Genomic DNA, 15,187 nt, shown 5'->3' on the forward strand with positions numbered 1-15,187 from the left:
GGCAGGAGAGGTCTGCGCGCCATGCAGGACCCTCCTCCAGTGGCCGGGGAGCAGCCGGGGATTGAACTGGCGCTTCAGAGGCTGTGGGCAGCTTCACAACCCAGCGCTCAACCGCTGCGCCACCGGGGAGGCCCCACATCCATCTTTGATATTGATCAGGTGATGGCCAGTTTGGTCTTATTCCTTTTCTCACTCACTACCCCACTTAGATTATTCAGAAGCAAGTTCCTGACACAACATTCTTTTTCTGTAAATGTTTTAATATGTATCTTACTTCATTAAATAAATGTATTCTCAAATTCATTATCATATTCCCCAATTAACAATTCCTAAATAACACCAAAGAATCACTTCTTACATTTTCCATGATTTCTCATATCTACATATCTATCTACCTATAATTTATTTGAGTCAGGATTCACTGAGTTTGGACATCAATTGGTTTATCAATAATGTTGACAATATTTGTTGATTCATATGCATCTTAAATCTCTTTCTACCTGTGGATCCTCATCCCTCGCTTATATTTTTCTATAATGTATTTGTTGAAGGATTACGTCCGCTTGGTGTCATTTAACACATTCCTCTGTCCCCTGTAATTCCAGTACAATATGTGTGCGTGTGTGTGTGTGTGTGTGTGTGTGTGTGTGGGGAGGGGGATGCGGATGAGAGTCAGCCAGGTTTTTTGGGCAAATCACCGTATAGATGATGTCTTGGCTCACTACTCTCTGGTGTCCCAGTAACTCTTCATGTTGCTCCTCAGTCAAAAGAATACTTAAAAGTTTACTAGATTAAGTGCCACATTTAAACACCTAGTAACTATGTTCTAATAACCTTGTGGCTTTTAAAAAACTCATATACATAAATTAATTGAAAAAATGTTTTCATTGTATTCTTAACCACAGATTCTTACTAGTCGGGCACAGAACAACTTCTCCCACCTTGGAATCCTATTGAGCACCACTACCTTCATTTCTTCTTTCATCGTGATTTTCACAAGATATTTACTTTTTCATGGTTATGAAACATAAATAAAATTTACTATTTTAACCCTTTTAAAGTGCACAATTTAGTGGCATTAAGAATTCACATGTTACCAGCTGTCATTGCCATCCATTCCAGAACATTTTTTTATTTTAAGATTTATTTATTTATTTATTTATTTATTTATTTATTTATGCAGGCACTGGGTACAGTCAGAAGCGCGGGAGGGTGAGAGAATTCACCAGTCAGAGCGGAGAGTAGAACAGGCAGATGAACTAAAGATACTGCTGAGGGGAGCAGCGGGCGGCAGGAGAGGTCTGCGCGCCATGTGGGACCCTCCTCCGGTGGCCAGCAAGCAGCTGGGGATCGAACCGGCGCTGCAGAGGCTGCGGGCAGCTTTGCAACCCAGCGCTCAACCGCTGCGCCACCGGGGAGGCCCCAGAACATTTTTCATCATCTCAAACTACAATCCCATTAAGAGGTATCTCCCATTCTCCCCCCTTACAGCTCCTGACATCCACTCTTCTACTTCCTGTCTCTAGGAATGGGGTGACTCTTGGTACCTCATCTATGTGGAATAAGACACTATTTTTTTCTTTAGAGTTTGGCTTTTTAAACATGTGGCATGATGTTTTCAAAGTTCATGCTGTAGTATGTGTCAATACTAAATCCCTTTTTGAGGCTGCATACTATTCCATTGCTCACCCAGGCTTCTGCGGATGGACATTTGGGTTGCTGCCTCCTGTTGTCTGTTGTGAGTAATGCTTCTCTGGCCTTGATGCACAGCACCTATTGGGAGTCTGCTTTCATTTTTTTCCCCCTCATCTCTCACTGGTTCTTATGCATATTGCAGCAATATGGGAACCCCAACTGCATAGAGACATGACATCATTAAAAGGAATGTGGCAAGATCTCATGTGCAGCTTGTGTGCACAGTGGCCGGCAGATGTTGAGTTCTGTTTTTTCCTTCAAAAGTAGAAAGTCTCCTGTGGCAGCTGTGTGAGTTCAAGGGGGTGCCCCCATCTTGGTTTGTGTGAAAGTCACAGATACGATACGGTTTGTACTGGCAAAGGCCGTCTGACTTGGGGGGTGCAGTGGAGGCTGGGAACCCAGTCAATGGACTTCGTGGCAATTCAGGGCGAGGTGATGGAGCCAGAGCGTGGCCATGGTGTGGGGTAGTGGGGAAGGGGACTGGATTTGTGAGATGTGGAGTGACCGAGTGTAGGGGCAAGATGGGCACAGAGCAGGTTTTCTTTATGATTAGAGCAGACGGGGATACAGGAGGAGTCCTGGAGCCCTCGGTGGCTTTCTCAGGCTTTTATTGAGCTTTTACATGTAGTGCGGCAACCAGGTACACGGCAGGCAGGGGTGCTGGGGGCAGGAGACCGGTAGGCCGCCAAGTCCCCGGCAAGTGTTCGCTCTGGGCTTCTCCGGCCTTTTTTCTCCCCGTCTCTCTCTCCTGTTCTGACTCCTGCCTCTGCTTCTCCTGGTGACTCTCTCAATACTGCTGCCATGGCCCACGGAAGTAAACAACACAGCTTATAACGATGTTACAAGTGCAGGTGCCCCATCAGGCAGGGCAATCCTAATGGCGGGAGGGCAGAAAAGCCTGAAAACCATTTACTCTATACCAAGTTAGTTCTCCCTAGTACAGGAGTCCTTTTCCAGAGTTCCCAAGACCTGGAGTCCCCAGAAAAGTGTGGGGTGGTGGCTGATTTTGGTCTTGAGAGAGCGGTAGCTCAACCTACCACCAGGACAGCCACAGGGCCACACGCATCACTGTCTTTAATGGTTGGTGGGTGCTGCTGAAATCCTTTCATCTTGGCAGAGTACTTCGACCTCAGCGCTGCGATGACTTGCGTGGCTTCTGAGTTTCTTTAATTTGTCTCCTCTGCGTGGAAAAACAGAATGTTGTCCCCCCGAGAGCAGGGGCTTTCTTTGGGGATGGAGATCCCACTTGTTAGAAAAATCTTGTTCACAGGCTTGGTAGAATTAAAATTCCTCTTCTTGTTATAGATTTGGTTAAAAAAAAAAAAAACAGTCTAGTGTTTCCTCTCATTCTAAATGGATGACTGAAGTTGCCTTGATGGCCAACAGGCAGCATTCAGGCTGAGCCTTCTTTTGTTCCAAGAACTGATGATGGTGGAAAATCACCCTGTGACCTGGGAGTGGTTCTGTGGGGCTCGGGCGACAATCCCCATAGCGGCAGGCATCGGCTGCTTTATCCAGAGGTTGTTCTGGGAAGTCCATCTTCTGTTGTATTCGAGGCTAACACCGGGGGCTAGAAGAGCAGAGCCAGCATCATCTGTGGTGTGAACCCTGTCTGGCACCTACACGCCTCCCGCCTCCTGCATGGAGGTGTCAGTCTCCCTAAGATGACCCTTGAGCAAGACCTTTGCAAAATATCAAGCACCCATTAGGCATATCCTGAGTCAGGGGTCGGGATCGGGAGCTGGCTGCTGCTGTGGAGAACAAGGAACCAGGGGACCAGCCGTCCCGGCTCTCTGTAGGTGGCAGTTGTGACAGTTCCCCACACATCTACGTTCCCACAGCCTCCTGGTGGGAGCAGGGAGTGTGTGCCTGCTAATGGTGTTTATTTGGGAACCACCAGCCCCTCCACTGCATCATGCCACAAAGAGAGGCATTTAGGCTGGAGTGTTCACAATATTTATAGAGAACCTCCTAGGAGCCGGGCTTTGTTCTGCTTTCTGCCAACGCCAGGAGAACAAATAGATATTGTCCCTGCTCACATGGGGCCCACAGCAAAGGAGAGAAGGACATAAAACAACAACCACTGCAGCAAATAACCCCCCGCTCATAAATACGTGACTAAGAACTGTGACCAAATTCATGAGGGGAAAGGAGAGTGTGAAGAGAGATTATAGGGGGCCCCGCAGCAGGGACACCCCTGGGCCGAGCTTGGCCAGCAGGTTAGGCGGGGAAGGCTTTGGCCAATGGAGAAAGTCTGACAGCCGGTGTGTCCGGTTAACAATCGGGGCCAAGAGACTGGAGCTGGAGCCGCGTCCTGCAGGCCTCCACAGCCCACGTCAAAGGTTGACTTCATCTGGGCTGTTATGGAAAGCCCGAGAATCCCCAACAGGACAAAGACGTGGACTACAGGACTGGAAGGGCCAATCTGGATCTGGCCTGGAAGACAGACCAGAGGAGCCAAGTAGGCCCGGGGCCTGTTCGGAGGCCACGGCTGGTGGTGGAAGGTGGGAGAGGTAGGATCGGAAGGAGCTGGGCTGGGCCAGGGAGGCTGAGGGAGAGGACGGAGCCTGCCTTCCCTCACAGGTTTCGAGTAGGGGAGCTGAGTGTACGAGGTCCCGTTTACTGAGAGGACAGGAGTCAGGCCAGGCAGCAACGCAAACTGGTGGCTTAGAAAACAGAAATTGATTTAATTTATTATCTAGAACCTGGAGGTCTGGTGTCAAGGCTAGACTTATCTGGAGTCAAAGTCACTGGGGGAACCTTCTGGCTCCTGGTGGCTCTGATAACTGTGGCCCCAGCACCCCACTCTCTGCCTCCGTCACCACACCATGCTCCCTCGCATCTCGAGGTCTTCCCATGCCTGTCTCCTTATAAGAGCGCCAATCTTGCTGGCGAGGAGTCCCTGCTCCAGGACCACATCATCTTAACTCTTAACTAAGCACATCTGCAACCTCCAAATAAGGGCATATTTGGGGTTCTGGGGTGGGGGCAGGCCTTCAACATGCCTTCTTAGGGGGGTGCAATCCGACCCATAACAGGCATGTGACCTTGGAGTTGCCCTAGGCCTCTGTGTCAATGGGCTTGAATTTTCAGAAATGAGGCCTGGGTGTAGGTGCCCCATGAGAGATGGGGACTTCTGGGGAGAGAATGTTGGGTCGGATGGGAGCAGACCCTGAACTCAGCCCTGGGGACCCTCAGAGGCCAGGAGACCGAAGAAGGAAGAACACAGATCAACTTGTTTCTTTCACCAACTAGAAAGTTTCTGTCTGGGGTGTACCAGGTCTTAAGAATTCTGGATTTTAGAGATTGAATGTATGTTCTACTTACTGTCATTCAAAGTTAGTGATTGATGCAATTTGGGCTCTTGCTATTTAAAAAAAAATCATTAATCCTTTAGTAAAGTGAACACTCCTTTTGTAATGAGCAGAGTCAACTGAACATATTATTTTTCGAGTTTATGATTTCATCTATCGGTGCACCCACTCAGACCTCCCACTGGACCGGCTCCCGGAAGGTAAGGAAGGATACTCTTAGTCGACAGCAGCTGATAATCGAGATGCTCAGGGAAATGAAAATGGACAGTTGTGCCTGGGCCAGAACAGGCATGTTTCCATGACATCTGCCCAGCGGGTGGCACCTCCTCTGGAATGAAATAATGTGATTGCTCAGGATCTTGGCTGTGGTCGAGTGGGTGCCAAGGAAGAAAGGGTAAGGACTTGACACCTGAGTCCAGTGTCCAGGGCTTCAATGGCTTCCCTGGAGCGGACTTAGCATCCCTGAACTACGGACAGGGAAGCACTGAGAGATGATTTATCTGAGTTTGCACAGTCGACTTGAGCTTTTTTTTTTCTTCTTTGAGTTTGCCTTGAATAGGATCTATCCAACCATGTTTAGGAGGCACAGTGGCTAAGGGCTGTAGAGCAAACAGTGTTCTCGCCCCGGAGAGCAGGAAGGGTGGATGGCTGGGGGCCTAGAGAATCATCTGGGGGTCTCTGGATCTTTAATCTGAAAACATATGCCAAGCACATCACTAAGTCTGCAGAACCACAGTCTCACCACTGGGTAAGGGAGAGATTCTTGTTTGGGGAAACTTCCCTGGGTGGTTTTGATGTTTTCTCTCCTCCCCAAATACACCCTCCAACTCTTTTCAACCAGGATGGTCTCTGCTGACCCCTAGTGCAGGAGGAGACAGGCCCAGGGGAATTGCCCTTCCTTTGACCTTGATTAAGCTCTGGTGATGTCTCCAAGTGTCTGAAACTTTAACCTAAGAGCAACAAAACCCTGATTTCCTATGTGAAGCATGTGACCTGGGGTGGTGGTGGTAGCATGGCCTTCACTTCAGCAGAGTTTGGTCGTTTGAGCAGAACTGGGGGTAGTGGGCAGAGATGTGGAGATCTGGCTTGAGTCCCAGCTCTATTGGCCATTTCTTTGGGGCTCACTTTCCACATCTAGACATGGGAATATCTTTCTCCTAAAGCTGAGCTCAACCATTATGAGCTAATGAGCCTCCATTATGGAATAATAGAAAACACATCTTGCTAGGGCAACCTGCTCATCTGGTTTAAACCTAGACAACCATTGCCCAGAGATACCTTCTGCCCCAATCGCACTGGGATAGTTGGCCATTCCATGCTTGGAACAAGTGAGATGCTCAATAAAAAAGATGAATCAACTCCCTTGTCATCTTCCCTTAAATCACAGCATGTTGGTATACCTACCTTAGAGCCAGCTCTCCTAGGAGTAAAGCAAGGGAAGTCTCCCGTGTCCTCACCAGGGGAAGATGATGCTCTTGGGATGGTCTTGATTTGTTGAAATGGCAACTCTGTGAATCCTGCCTCTGATCTGGACCAGATTTTGCCAAAACGCCTTTGAGACAGTTGTCCAGCATTTGCAAAATTGCTCATCAGAGTTAGTGGGCCGACAACGGGCAGAGTGTAGCTCACGGGCTGTTGGGGAAATGACCTTTCAGATGGGCCAGTAACGTGGTTTCTTTTCATTTTATGGGTGAGCCGGGCAAGGCACAGAGCTTCTAGCATCTAAAACCTCTGGGTAACAGGAGCCGAGGCAGGCTGACAATCCCCTAGGAAAGATTCCCAGTCCTGTACACGGAAATGCAGCGCTCCCCAGGAGCAATCTACATACAGAATTAAGCTCCTGAAACTGTGCTAAATTATTTGATTTAAATACTGGTCTATCTGGGGATGAAGACCTAGGCAATGTAGATTCCCATTAATAATGAATGATTTGCTGTATTCTAATCCTGTTAAGCATACAGCTCCTCTGCAAATGTATTAGTGGTGATGTGTGTTTGTGAATTAAGCCCTTGGTGTATCAGGTTTATGAGCCTAATTGTCTATTCAAAAGGCTATCACTTTATCACGTCATGAAAATTAAAAAGGTCCCTTTTTATTGGAGTGTTTTCTTAATCCTCCAAACGATATTTTCTCTTTCTTTCTCATTTTCCTTTTATTGAGCTTTATTAGGATTTAAATGCAACTGAAGCAAATCCTGCTGTTCCACTGAAATTGATTATTAAAATAACACTGATAATTATACATAGGTACTGGAAAATAACACATATGGTGTGCTTGCAGGGAGATTAAGCATCCCCTCCCTCAAATTATGCTAATGTTGATGCAGGGCACTAAAAATAGTAGAAGCGTACAATTTATCTGAGAGATGGGTTAAAGATTTAGTGACTGTTCTACCTCTAGGAAGTTTGAGTGATTTCTGCTAAAATTATCATCCAGATCCCAAGATGACATCGTGCTAGAAGGCAAGAGCAATTCATTTGAAGATGTCTGAACACCAGGCACTTAGACGGCTGGCAAGACTTTCCTGTTTGACTCCTTTATTCATTTTCTTCCAACTTGGCCTTTTTCTTTTTGGAAGAAAAAGATCCTTTCAGTTTAAAAAAGAATTTGGTGCCTGGTCTCAGTTGCTAAATAGTACTTGGCGGAAAGTTTTAGTTAAATTCTGCTTAGCTGTATTTGAACATGCAAAGAATTCATCTATCTTTTTTGAAAATTAAAAAATAACCTTTTAGGATGTGTGTAGCAAACTCAAAAGTATGTCTGTTTTTCAACTTCAGCTAAGGACTTGTAACTGCTTTGTTTGAAGATATTGGCTTTTGAAACACGAAGTTTGGGGAGTTGAGAAAGTGTCCGCCCGTGCACAGGCAAGCTCCCTGGAGATGCTCTGTCTGTCCAGTAAGCCCACGTCTGTGTGTTCTCTGGGTGGACAGAGGGCCCGGTGGCTGTTCGAGTATAGAGTAGGCCAGCAGATGACCCACGAGATGCATCCATCCAGGAATGGGGCTGGTTTTACCAACCAGTAGTCGGGTAGATGCTCTTCCTTTCAAAATTATTTTAGACTCACTCTAAAATAATGGACTAGACATGTCTTCCAATGGACTCCAGTTGGAGTGAGAGTCCTAGACTCGAGCCCTGGAAGAAGCCATCTAGGACAGAGTATGGTCTGGATGTCTTTATTGTGTGACAGCTGTTTTCCCTGGGAAATTGATTTGGTGTTTGGAAGTTACCAAGTCCAGGTAGAGTCAAAGTTGATAAGGGGATTCCCGGAAGCAGAGCGCTATTGACTCTGTCCATCTAAAGTTTGTTTCCTTCTTTTTATTCTGCTCCCTACCTTTCCTTTGGGGAAATCATCCTTCCAAGACTTGGTCCACAGGATGGGATAGGTCTGACTACCTTATGCTCCAGGAACTGCAGACACCCCAACATTAGCCAATCAGCAAACTTGTTCCTCTTCTCCATAGCAATTGTTCAGGAGTGACATGACCCCAGCAAGCTGCAGAGGAGGCCCGCTGCTCTGCATCTCAGAGCCAGGGGCGTGTACCGAGTCCTGTCTCCCTGAGGAGCTCTCTGACTTCTCTTAGCTGCATCTCTCCAGCCTACTTTGTGTCACATCTCTGACTCCAACCAGAGAAGATTCCAACCTTCCAGAGAAGGTTCTCTGCTTTTAAGGGCTTATGTGATTAGATTGGACCCACCGGATCATCCGGATAATCTCCCTATCTGCTGGTCTGAAACCTTAATCACCTCTGCAGTCGCTTTTGTCATTAACAGGTTCTTTGCTGGGGTGGGAGTGGGGGGACATTATTCTGTCCGCAAGAGAATCTCATCCCAGTCCCTTGGAATGCAGATAGGATGTGACACAATCACAGGAAGGTCTGTCTGGGCACCTCTGCTGTTTGTTGGTGCCTGCAGCCAGGCACAGCTCCTGCCAGCACAGGAGGGGAGGGGATACACACTTTTGTAACACAAATCTACACATCTCTGTATGGGAAAGAGATGAGAGCGCTACCTGTACCCCTTCCAGTGTACCTGGGGCCCAATTCTGGGTGTTAGCAGAAGCTGGGTGGATGGGGACATTGGTGGCCTTGAGACCAGTGCTATTGTGAGGGAGGGAGGAGGCATGCTTTCTTCCAGGCTTACTGGAATATTCTTTCCCCACCCTTTGTCAGGCCCAGACAACATTCTCTGGCCTCTCTCTTGTCCTATTAATTATTGTTTCTCCCCATCTGTGTATGGGTTATGTTGGAAATGTTGAGGTTTTCCATGAGGTGGTCTGGCCAGCTTTCCCTTTACATGATGCACTTGCAGAATTGATTGTTTGGGTGGAGAAGAGTGAGCCTGGGGTCTAGGAGGAAGAGTGATTTCGTGCCTGAGGAGGGCTGTGGCCAAGGACATATACTGTTCCCCTCCAGGTTCATGCCTAGGACAGACTTTTTTTTTTATTAACTGCTGTTTGTCAATGCTTTTATATATACACTTCACGTGGATACAAAGCTACAAATGCCATATATATATATATATATATATATATATATGTATGTGTATATATATATACATACATATCTCTCATATCTGTGTGTTTTATATACTGTGGATATTCTGCAATTTTCACTTCTTTTTCTGCAGTGTCTGCAGAATTCTGTGCTATTATCAAACTCATCCCCCCCCACCCTTATAGCCCCTTGGCCCTTCTGCCTCCCCCTCCCTGTTAGCCTCAGAAACTTCACGTTGCTTATTTGTGTCCACTAGTTTTTATAAGTTTTTCACTTTGCTGAATCGTCACTGTAAATGTCCTTCGTGTCACATAATTAAGGGCAGATGCTTGGCCACTGGAGCCCATGAGTGGGTGGAGGTCCTGCAGGGGGTGATGCAGGGAGGGTGGTGGTGTCCTTCCTTATGGCATTCCCCACAAAGTTTGTGCTGACAGTTCTCTTATCTTGACTTCCTTCTCATTTTCAACATTCTTCTGTTTTGCCAAAAATCATTTGTGAATTAAGATACTCTCACTGACATTCCTAACTATTCGCCAGGCACCAGAGACATGGTCCCTTGTAGGTACGAGTGAGCCCGTCTTCCTGAGATAATAGCTTGGCTATGTTCTCAGTTGCTGAAAACTGGGTTCTTTGTTCAGCAGAGTTTTATCACAACCACAGCCAGAAAGAATACAAAATACCATTAAATATCAGAATACAAAAGTGTTTCCTGGATTTATATTTTTCAACAGAACATAATTATGTTCCTCCCCAAAATAGTGATACTTATTTTGTATCTTTTCTGAAATAGACTGTTCTGCATTCTGTCTTATCTAGAAAACAACCCATTTCTGTCTTCTGGGCCATTTGCTTCATCTAAACGATCTACTGTATTTAGGCTCTCCCGGAGTTTTGTACTGTATGTGAGCAAACGTGTGTGTGTGTGTGTGTGTGTGTGTGTGTGTGGGTGTCCATGGATATATGTAGTTATCGAGGGTAATATTTATGGTGGAGGTCCAGAAATGGACCCTGTTTAAATGAGTTTCATAACATATTCAAATGTTGCTACTCACTGTCAATTTTGGGGAGCAGAGGGTATTCTAAACCCTGAAGTAGTGGCTGTCATTTTGCGTTTTCACTTAGCAAATAGTGCTGCAAACATCTCCCTATCTCTAATAAGGTACAGGTTGACCCATCTCCTATGTGAGGAAAAGCGACACGAACTACACACACACGGGCTTTGGTGTTGGCTTCTGTGAACTTGTTGGGGGTCAGTCCCGAATGTCTAACTGATGATGAAACCCAAAGGCAGAAGAGGTAAACGTGATGTGAGGCCTTGGACTCGGGGCCTTCAGGGGCAGATTCTTTCTGAGCTGTATTTCACCAGCTTGGAGAATCAGAGATTTTGATAGAAAAGAATGAGCACTCTAAAAGAATCCTTTAATAAATGAAGACATTTCAGTGTCTTATTTTGGTCCTCTGACAGAGCCATTTCATCCACGTATCCAAGCTTTCACCTTCCTCTCCACATCATTCTTTAGAGAGCTTGCTTTATATCATTCTCCAGCTCCTGCGCGCCGAGATCAGATCACCTCCTTCCCCCGTTTGACCTGAATTGTCCTCGTCCCTGCTCCTACGTGCTCCTCTCTCTTGCTGTGAAGACTGGTATGTGGAAGAGAAACTCAATCTGGCCAGTGGTGACTTTTGGCCAAGGCCCCGAATGTTCCCAAGTAGAGGCAGTGCAGACAGCGCCAAGTGGATGACGTCTGTGCTGCTCAATTTCTATTAAGATGCATTTGCTGACTTATTAGTAAATAGCCAGGTGCCCCAGAGCTGGGTAGAGTGAATTCAGGGGGCGGGGGGCTCCCCAGTGTGCTCAGCTGCCCCTTGCACATTGCCTAATGTCCTGGGCTCTGCAAAACATTCGAAAAATTAACACGCTCACCAAATATGTTTTTCTTGCTCATTAACTTGATCAAGTCCACTGGTTTTTTAGAATCACAGCAGCAAGTTGTAAATGATGTATGAAATGAAAAATCTCTTCTCGCCCAGTGAGCAGGGAGAGAGAACTGACAATGCTTTCTCACTGTGGCTGCTTGAATCACATCTAAACGCAGAGACAAACTCAGACACCAGCGGTGACCTCAGAAGGCATCGGGGAGGAGCATGAGGTGAGCTAATGCACAGACCCTGGCCTGCCAGGGTCCCTCCTCCTGCTTCACTCCTGCCCTGCTCCACTGGGGGCTACAGAGAACGAGGCTGAAAGAAATCCAGCAGGCCACCCAGTTCTTGGCCATCTGAGAACAGGGATGACTGGATTCTGTTTAGAAGTTGGGGCCACACTTCTGGGGCTGCTGGCGTTCAAGGCTCTGCCCTTGGCTTCCAGGTCAGGGTCTCTGACTTGGCTTGTGTCATTCGGTAGCGCTCAGCTGCAACGTGTCCTTCAGCTGCTGCGGTTCATTCACTTGCTAAACTAGCATCTGTTTGCAGACTCATGTACCCAGAACTGGGCCAGACATTGTGGAGGACAAAATAAATATAAAATATAAATATATAAAATACAAAAACCCAGCCACTGCCTTAAACTGCTGATAGGTTGAAAAATGGGGCTTTTACTTAATTAATATTTCTCCCCCAAATGGAATAATTTTTATTCTTGTTGCCTGGCCGTGTTCTCACAATGATTCAAATAGAATAATTGGCAATGTATCGTATTTTTATTGCCTTCTATAAATATGTTTACCCACTTTTGTAAATAGTACACATTCATTGGAAAAAATGAGGGAAGACTAAAAATGAGGGAGAACAGTTTTTTACTGGATTTGTCTCATGGGGCGTGGACCACCATTAACCAGACTCAAAGAGGCTGATGTGTAGATCAGAATACTGACATTGTTTTGAAATGTGTTTTTGAGCTGGGAAGGTGCATAATAATCAGAAGGTTGCAGATGATCATGGATTTCTAACAAGGGGCCTGGTGAAAGAATTTGAATGCTTGCTGCCACCAGACTCAGAATGAATTCCTGTCATCTTTTTAGAAGAGAGGGCCTGCCCCTGTGGCTGGCTGCTGTTTTCCTGAACCAGACAGCTAGCTGCCCCCGTCAGTCAAGCCTGGATGCTCTTCGTCCTCTGTTTCGTGGTTGTTCAATCCCTCCTAGCTGCTGTGTTCTCTTTTTAGATATTTGACCTCATCTGCCAGGTTACTATCCTGTTTAACAAGCCTCTGGGTCTTCCTCTAATTTTGAGGGGCTTTGGTCTCATAGCTATCAATTTTATAGTTCAACTGCAAGGGGCAATTTTGTCTCCAAACTGGTGTGCCTCATTTCATCCCGATTACCCTCTCTGCATAGTAATGGCCGTGACTCACTCACGGTGCATTGATAGAGCAGCCTACATCAGGTTTGGAGCCTAGAAGTCCATCGGCAGCAGGAAACCAGTGCATCAGCCCCTCGATGAGTAATCACTGTGAGTTGTAAGTCTGGCTTTGGTATGGGTTTCAGGTGAATTTCTGGGAGATGATCTTCATCCAAGTCATCCAGCTGCTTTAATAATAACCATTGAGTGGCCTGGGGTTCATGAGTGTCCATGTGTCAATGTCTTTTTGGCAGAAGATGCAGCACGTGTTTCTGGACCACAGCTTGGCTATCCTGATCTTTGGTCCATCTTAATGTCCCTCAAGGCTGCTCATGGTGCCAGCCTGTGCCCTCTGGCTGGATGCATAGCTGAAATTACTTCACTGATGGGGCCAAGGTCAATTTTGATGGTGCTATATACATACACTCTGACTCCTCTTATAAAAATAATGCCAATAGATCAAAAACGTCTCCTACAAGTTTTGTCAATGCATTGAAGGAAGACCAAAAAATGGTGACATTTTAGGGCAAGAGAACCACTGTTGATGTGAGTAAATGCTAAGAAGGCTTTAATCTGGGAATTAGGTGTAACCACATTTGCAGAAGATAGAAGTTCTACATTTCAATAGTCATGGAAATTCCTCCACTATTTTCTGACTCCCCCCATTTCCCTAATGCTTTGTAATCAATCCCATTTCGCACAAAGATGAGCCTGAATCCATGCAGACATGTACATAGTTATGACCTCGGAAATAACATTTTTAGACAATAAAAATCTGGATCATTCCTAAGATGAAGTTATCTTGGAAGCCATAGAACACTTGCAGCTCAGAAGCCCCACTCATGTGGAGGATTTCACAGTGACAGGTGGGGAGGTTTGGGGCAGTAGAATGGGGGCAGAAGACAGGTGATCTGGTTGGTGGTGGCTGACAAGCCCCCTTAACAAGTTAAATGCTCAGTAAAGGAGATGGACCTCACTTATAGCCCCTCTAGAACTACGTGAAGAGGGGGATTGAAGATGAGCTATAGCAGCTATAGAGTTTGGCAGAATGAATATAAAACAACAGTGGCATGTCCGCTGTAGAAAGATCTTAGATCTGACCAGGGATTCCTCCTGAAGAAAAAGTCTACAATGTTAAAGACACCTGCTGTCCCTGGAAAGGGCTTACTCTCGACTTCATTTCCCTCTTAAAGAAATTCTGATCGTAAAATGACTTGTGAGTCACTTTCTGCTAGACTCCCTCTGCCTCTTTTGACTTGGTCACCCTGAGAAAAGCGTGTTGGGTCTTGCTGTTTACCTATCTTGACAAACTCAGCCTCTGACATGATGCATATAGATCCAGCTGTAAGGACTTTCGAATGAAAAGTCAGCATCTTCCCTGTTCAGTGGAATATTCACTTCAAGGCAAACTCACCACTCAGCCTGAATTTAAATGATGCTGCCTGAATGCAAGTTGTAGTTTGGAAGTCAGTTCACTGCGGAATGTTCCGGAATCAAAGGGGATATTGCCCCTTAAATTGTGAGGGTGTCAGACATGCCCCCCCCAACCCCCAGCAGGACCCTAGTGATGACAAAGGATAAAATCCACACATACGTTTAAGATGCTTACCGAACCTTGAGCTTCTAGAAAACCTTTCTTCTAGGAACTCAAAAGCTTCATAAGCATTACCGCAGGGACCTCATGGGTTGGAGGGCGGGGTTTCCCTCTAGATGGCCAGGTTCACTTCTTTGCCTCCAGGCAGGTTCCAGCCTCTTCTCCTGCCTTCTCCCAGGGAAGGGAACTCACAGCCTCTATGAGCCCAACTAATAATGAGATTCCACCCGTTACCCTTGAATTCTAGGTTCTCTCTTCAGAAGAGTCTAACAGTCTGATCACAATTGACAGACTCAGGCTGTTTCAAAGCACCTTCTCAGTCTGCTTTCCCCAAGTCCTACAAACCATTTTTCTCAGGTCCTACTTGGGGGAAACGTATGTTGTGGGGCTTAGGAGCCTGGCATCTGAAGCTCAGCAGACACCAGTTTGAGCCTCAGTTCCAATATTTCCTGGCTGTGATTTGGGGAAATTTCTTGGCCTATTTAAGCATTGGTTTCTTCATCTGTAAAATGGAGATAGTACAGACCCAATTCGCTGGGTCATGGTGAGAATTAAAAGAGATGACAAAGAGTTTACGTCACGCTGGGCACAAAGCTATTTGCTCCACGGCATAATCTGAAGGCCCTGTGTTCTTTATATCCCAGAACAGATGGTTTTTGAGCAGCTGTGTAAGAGTTCTGTTTTGTCAAGGCGGTGAGGGGGGTGGGGGGGTGGGGGGCGCTGTGGCTGGCTCCGGCTTCCCAGGGTCCTGATTTCTT

The 15,187-nt window shown here is 46.4% G+C and overlaps 1 long non-coding RNA gene across 1 annotated transcript; it reads right to left on the reverse strand.

The window, feature by feature from the left end:
• Positions 1-5,319: 5,319 nt before the first annotated feature.
• Positions 5,320-14,466, reverse strand: LOC129146346 (uncharacterized). Its single transcript, XR_008552915.1, has 3 exons — positions 14,445-14,466; positions 6,414-6,641; positions 5,320-5,337 (listed from the first exon to the last, which is right to left on the reverse strand). It is a non-coding gene; the product is annotated as an uncharacterized LOC129146346 (long non-coding RNA).
• Positions 14,467-15,187: the final 721 nt, after the last annotated feature.

The sequence above is a fragment of the Talpa occidentalis genome, unplaced genomic scaffold (assembly GCF_014898055.3).
Source record: "Talpa occidentalis isolate TD23 unplaced genomic scaffold, MPIMG_talOcc4v2.1 talOcc4.2, whole genome shotgun sequence".
NCBI lineage: Eukaryota > Metazoa > Chordata > Mammalia > Eulipotyphla > Talpidae > Talpa > Talpa occidentalis.